General features: G+C 41.6%; 1 protein-coding gene across 4 annotated transcripts in view; it reads right to left on the reverse strand.

Annotated features, from left to right (window-relative positions):
• Positions 1–7,165, reverse strand: part of LOC111874650 (dual specificity protein kinase CLK2) — a 127,391-nt gene that overhangs the window by 59,888 nt on the left and 60,338 nt on the right. The window lies entirely within an intron of this gene.

Genomic DNA, 7,165 nt, shown 5'->3' on the forward strand with positions numbered 1-7,165 from the left:
ATACTTTCCCCCTCCCATTGGTTTTTGAAGGTCAAAAATAGCGGTTTTCCCAAAATCGATAGGTAAATTTCGAGCTTAATTAGACCTAGAGGAAGCGAGTTGAGTAAAACCTTGTAATAATATGATTTATAGTCCATATCATGGGGAACAAACTGATTTCTTATTGGAGTCCCTAGCTTCAATAGTTATCGAGATATGGAAGATAACGCAAACCTCCATTTCAGCCGAAAACGCGTTTATTCGCATTATAAGAACTTCGCCATTAATTGAATATCAAAGTTCTAATTTTAACTCCAAGTTACTCTAGAATAGAGCATTATCTTCTAGGAATTTAAAAATTTTCTGAGCTTCCCCACCGGAGATATGAGATGTTAAAAATGGCCGATTTGGGGCCCAGAGCAAAGTTTGGAAGCTCCTGGAAAATTTTGGAAACTAGGTACGGGATTCAAAACTAAGTGATTATATTCCCCATATAGGTAACAACAAATGGTAGAAATCACAGATCTGATACTTTCCCCCTCCCATTGGTTTTTGAAGGTCAAAAATAGCGTTTTTCCCAAAATCGATAGGTAAGTTTCAAGTTTAATTACACCTACAGAAAGTGAGCTGAGTAAAAACTTGTAATAATATGATTTGTAGTCCATATCATGAGGAACAAATAGCGTTTTTATTGGAGTCTGTAGCTTCAATAGTTATCGAGATATGGAAGATAACGCAAACCTCCATTTCAGCCGAAAACGCGTTTTTTCGCATTATAAAAACGCCTGTACCGAGAGAACTGAGCGGATTAGAATTTTTTTAAAATTTTTTTTGTAGTATGAAAATATGTATAAATAAGTGTACAAAATATAATTTTTTTTAAAAATGGTGAGCGACCTTTCTGGATGATTTCACATGGAATGACCCGCTTATGAAAGTACGAAGTGCACTTATAACAGGCGAGTTGCGTAGAAGGAATTATAAATTATATGCTAATATCCGTAAGGGAAATTTGTCCCTGTCCTTAATCAATTAAAACACTACGCCATGAAGACGTATGGGCGAGTTGATGTATAGATCCACACTGTCTTGACCTCGGCACTAGTTTGAGGCGAGTGGTCAGCTTCACCCCCGAGGAAAGAGCCCCAGTAGCCATTGTAGAGGAGGGTGCGTGGACCCAGAGCCGGCCAGGACGACACGGAGAGGTGAAAATTCTTGCTCCACCGGGACTCGAACTCCGACTCCTCCGTCCTCCAGCCCGTAGCCAGTCGCTATACCGACTGAGCTATCCCGACTCTCTCTGCACTACATGGTGACCTCTAGTGCTGCAATTTTACTTCCAATTATCGTAATTACAGTTAAAACCAACCTGAATGATCCTTTGTGAGAAGGGCTGTCATAATCAATACCTTACCTTATGCTAATATCCGTGCTCTTCAAATTGCACATATAGAAAAATGGAACGAATGTGAGGAAGTGCAATGCAGCTTCGGAGGTTTCTTACACTGAATAATTTAGACTGATTAACTCTTCGCTTATAACAAATATTAAAGTTTACAAGCAACTATTCACTTTTAGCTCTTCCCATCTTAGACCCTCAAGTGAAAAGTGACCCCGGCATCCAGAGGATACAACAGACTGTAGAAACTTCATGAACGTTGTGATGAGTGAAATTCCTGCCTCAAGTGGAATCGAACTCCGCCTTTCCCGTAGACGGATGAGCTATTCCCGCTCACTCAGACACGGAAGGAAAATAAATTTCTCCTACGTCTCACATTAGTCGCTCCAGATTCTGGAAACCGACTTCCTAACGGCAACACAGGAAACTGAACGCCGAAGTTGTCTATGCGAGAGTGAAAGAACCGTGATAGTTGATATATTACTCATTCGCAAACAAACCAATGAAGACCATTTTCCTCTGTTTTCCTTAGTTTAAACACTTAACACGGAAACTACCCTTCATAAGCTCCCATAATACAAAGTGTAACTGCACGGGATACAGACAGCACTGGACACAATACTTATAACACTCAAAGCTTACAATACACGGATAGGCATTCCCTTGAACAGATTTGGATCTCAGAAACACTTGAACTGGATAGACTACATCCAGCTGCTTGAAATATATGAGATCACTTACAACACAAGTAGAAGGGAGACATCTGCGCTGCCACTGGCTGTTTTCAGATCTCCCGCTTAATTCTCTGCCAGACAGTGAATGTCGCCAGTACAAGTAGAGGTCGACGACTACTTTGTCGATGACCTCAGGACAAGGTTTCGTTCATTTCACACCACCAGAAGCTTAACGTCTCACTCACGACTAACAACTCAATGTTGAAAGGATTGTCCACTCACAGTTTTCCACAAAGAGCAATATTTTCGTAACTCAAATTTATAAGATAAGAATCTAATTCAATGCACAATTCTGTAAGGCAAAGACAAAGTTAACTCTGTGCTTAATCAGTTATGCACCATACCATTAACACGTATGGAGGCACGGAGGTGTAGCTCCATCATTCTTGACCTCAACACTAGATGGAGGTGAGAGGTCAGCTTCACGCCCTGGGGTAAAATTCCCTGGTACCAATTTGATAGGCATATGGGTGAGTCCTAGAGCCGCTTTGTACGATGTGAAGAGAAAACTCTCTTCCCTCTACCGGGAAAGGAACCCCGACCATTCGGACTGAAAAATGTTGTAACTTAACGTGCAAAGTTGTCCCGATGCTTAATTGAGCATCATGCCATGAAGGCATATCGAAGCACTAGACGGCAACGAGCGGTTAGATACATGCCCCGGCCGCTTTATCTCTGGGAAAAAGCTCCCGATACTCTTTGTATAGGAGGCTGCCCCTTGGCTGCCGGATCAAAGCCCATCGCTATACCGCCTGAAGTGTCTCGCCCAGTGTGTACAGCTGACTACACAAAGGCCGTGACGGGTCATTCTAAATCAAGGTCATTTACCTCGTAACCCCTATCAGACCGTTGCGTGAACTTGTATTCTGAATACACAGACGCAATGGTTTAACACATGGAGAGATGTAAAGCAGGTCGCAATGAAGTTAACAACGCCACTTGTGGTGTCGCCAAGGAAATGAACATTCCCACGGCGGCGGCCCGGGTTCGATCCCGGGTCTGGTCAAGTGGGATTCGTGGTGGACAAAGTGGCGCTGGGGCAGTTTTTCTCCGAGCACTTCGGTTTCCCCTGCCAATCTTCATTCCACCAATTGCTCCACAATCACCCTCACCTATCATCTGGGGCTGGTACAATAGGCCAGAAGTGGCCGCAGTACAAGGGACTTAGTCCCACCCCACTAAAAAAAAAAAGGAAAGGAAATGAACAAAAAATTGGTACGCTGGACTTAGGTTTTTTAACGTGTGGGGAGAGGCAGGCCACTTAGTACGTCCACCCACTACTGAGCTTACTGTACCATCCCCGGGCGACAGACGACGCGTTGGCAGGATGAGAACTGGCAGGGGAAACCGAAGTCCTCGGAAAAACTCACCTATTACCTTCGTCACGCCTAACTGCATGAAACAACTCGGCTCTCACTGGATGAATTTTCGTGAAAGTTTATACTTGATAGTTTTACTGAAATATGTGGGCATACTTTAGTTTTAATTAAAATTGGACACTCTTTTACACGAAAGCTGCGTATTTTAGAGACTATCTCGATGTCTTTTATGCCACTGACTTGAGCACATTGGCACTACCATGGAGCCAAGCAATGGCAATCCCATTCATTAATTATACAGCAGTTTGGGATGTCATAAAATATGACACCACTTTTTCACCACGCTCAACAGTTCTTCTATTGTTGTGTGTGTATTAGTCTTCGTGGAAATGTGTTTACCAAGCCGTTGCTTAGCAACGGTCGTATATTCCGGGTTGTTGGGGGAGGGGTTACCTTACTTAAAAACACTATTTTGTATCCAATCTCCATTATATTCTATGGCTTTATACAACTTGGAAACACGCCTGCATTCCTTGTTGATAGAAGCACTGTGGGGGTGTGTTGGAGCCATGCGTTCACTTCCACAATAACCACAGAGAGAAGAAAACTGCCTCCAAAAAGCATTTGTCTATAACCTCAGCCAGAAATGGGACACCGGACCCACCTAAAAGAGAAACTCCTTGTGGAACGGGAGGCATGCAAAAGGGGATGCTTCCAAAATAGCATGGATATACATTGGAAGATTAGAAGACAGTACCACCAAAGGAGACACCAAAGTATTCCTAAGAGACAACACAAAAAACTAGATCACTGATGCAAAGAACCATGGAAAACGAGCCCAAACAAGTCATTTAAGACTGGAAACCCATTTGATGATTCTGACCAACAGCCAAGAGGAGCTACCATATGACTTTTCCATTTCTCAGGAAGAGACCAAAGCTAGAGAACCCCAAACAAAAAGAAATTAAGCTACTGCTATGGAATACAGAATACTGAACGGTGACTATAACCCAATTCCAGAAAATACATTTAAAAGACTACAACACTGTGATACTGACCGAGACCTCTGTAACTGATCAGAATTATATAGATGGTTATTATGACCACATCTTAGTTTCACAATGACAGAAAGGAAGACCACACTGAAGAATGTCCTGCTTCCTCAAGCCATGGGTGAGTCCACTGCAAGTCTGACAGTTGGAATGAAAGCATACTTCCTACCAGTATTGTCAGAGACTGATGTGACACACAAAGCAAAGGAGATGCTCAATAGTTAAGTTAGTTAGTTATTAGAGAGGGTGGGTTTCCCCATGCACTTAGACCTCTAGTGGTCCATTGTGCTTCCCTCTATGATTTCTACCAGCCTCTATATCGTGCCAGTATTGGTGCTTATCATCAGTCCCGCCCAGCCAGCAAGACCGGCTCTACTGGCTGAGAGGTATCTATAATGCTTCCCCCATCTACCGGAGGTATTAGTGACTGCTGTCGGGCGGCAAATGTCCGCAATATTTGCTCAGTGACCTCCCTTGGAGGTATGAGGTTCTCTTACGTGCCGTAAAGCTATGACACGGGACCCACAGCTTAAAGTCCCTCCTGGAGGACTTGTTCCCTGAATTTTTCCGCCCTTAAAAGTTCGACGACTTCCGCCGGGTATTTGAACCCGCATACTATGAGTCATGAGGTGCGAATGTTACCTCTAGACTATGGAGGCCGCTAGATGCTCAATAAGTTGGACAGCAATAACCCTGTGTTACTTGCTGATCTAAACTACCACACAAATAATAAAGACAACAAAAGCAAGGCAGTTATTAACTTCCTACAACAGGAAAGATAACAATGATAGATCCCTCAACAGTGAATCTGCCATAATGGAGTCAACATGAACAACCAAATTTTCTGCAACAGTTACCTCAAGGCAAAGAAATAAGAGGTTCAGTGGATGTCAGCCACATCAATCAGGAAACATACTCATGGTGACTTCACTAAATCTTATATTGCAACAAAATACAGAGTTACGAGAAAATTTCAACAGGTTCTCAGGGAAGATCTATGCAGATGGGGTAATGGAAGCCGGTGCGAATATCCGAACAATCTTGTTAGAAATAATGGGTGACCTGGAAGCCATTATCACAGCAAGAGCTCATTATACATGTGGTAATACCTGTCCCAGAAAAATTAAAATGGAATCATGAAAACAAATGGCTCAATAAAGAAAGCATTCAATTATGGAAACAGACACTAAAATTCTTGCCTGAAGCCAAATTGTCACTTATGTAACCATTTCCTTCACTGAAGAGGATGTGGAGGATATGTCTGCCATCATATTAGACATGGCAGTTGCTGGGCCTCATGACCTATACAGCAAACAGTGAAACAATTCCAAAATTCAGCTATTATCTTTGTGGGCAAAATTATTGAAGAAATGTATGGAAATATGAACCATACATAAAAAATGAGATACGAAGTTTTGTGCAAAGGAAAGGGAGATATGAACGATACTAATATACTATCAAGGGATATCTCTGCAAAGCCATGTCTCAAAGTCCTCACAACCATATGAGTATGATTTAAATATCAAGGAATATCTCTGCAATGCTGTGACTGAAGTCCTCATAACCAAATGATTCAAATATCAAGGAATATCGCTGCAATGCCGTGATCAAAGTCCTCACAACCAAATGATTTCAAGCAATAACAAAGAACATACTGCCTGACGAACAATTCAAATTCAGACCAGGAAGATGCACTCTAATACAGTCACAGACTGTCTAGGCCAGCGTTGGCCAACCTAATACATCTCGAGGGCCAAATTTAGTTTATAGAACACCATCAGGGGCCAGATACAGTATTTCTTTCAGAAGAGTGGTCGGGGAGTATTGCCCCCCAAACTGAATCAGTCACAACCCGTGTAAAAACAAGTGCATTTAAACCTATGTATTTAAATTTTACATTGCACCAATAATATTAAGCCGATGTTGAAAATTTCACCAATCGATTTTATTGCCTTCTATCACTTCTACCCCCAGAGCATTTTTTCTTAAAGAAACACTGGCCAGATCATGCCTTATGTTTAGTTTTATATATGCCGCGGAAAATGCAATTATAATTTAAGAAAGAAAAAGAAAATGCCTTGAAATTTGCAATTACTTACCATAAAACGGCACAAATTCCTCTTTCAGCAGGGATGAGCACAAAAGGCTTTCAATAATAGTTTTTATGGTCTAATAATTATACCTAAATCCTCATATACACACTGTTTTAATGAGAGCACTGTGGTTTCATAAAACTGGAAACAATGATATAAAATCCACTTCTAATTGTGAGGTTGCCACTCGAAGAATATGTGATAACACGACATCTGAAAGTCTGTTCCTGTTCTTAGACTTTACATGCTTCAGCGATGAAAATGCTGTCTCGCATATGTAAGTACTTGCAAAAACAGAGCAAAGTTTGAGAGCCCAATTTCGTAACAGTGGGTAACGTTCTGGTGAAAGCAGTTTCCAAAAGTCAATTCCAGTAACCTGAGATGTGTTTAAGGATGGGTCACACTGAAGTTCACAAAGCTCTAATTGCAGATGACCTGGCTGAGATTCTATATCACAATGTATAGGATTACTGAATAAAGAAATATCAGGTCGAAAGCTTTCAAAATCGTTAAATCGTCGGTCGAACTCTGAAGACAAATCTTCAATAATTTCAGTGTAGTCCCTAAACTCCAAGCCTTCTTCTTCTTC

This window comes from Cryptotermes secundus, unplaced genomic scaffold (assembly GCF_002891405.2).
Source record: "Cryptotermes secundus unplaced genomic scaffold, Csec_1.0 scaffold56, whole genome shotgun sequence".
Classification (NCBI taxonomy): Eukaryota; Metazoa; Arthropoda; class Insecta; order Blattodea; family Kalotermitidae; genus Cryptotermes; species Cryptotermes secundus.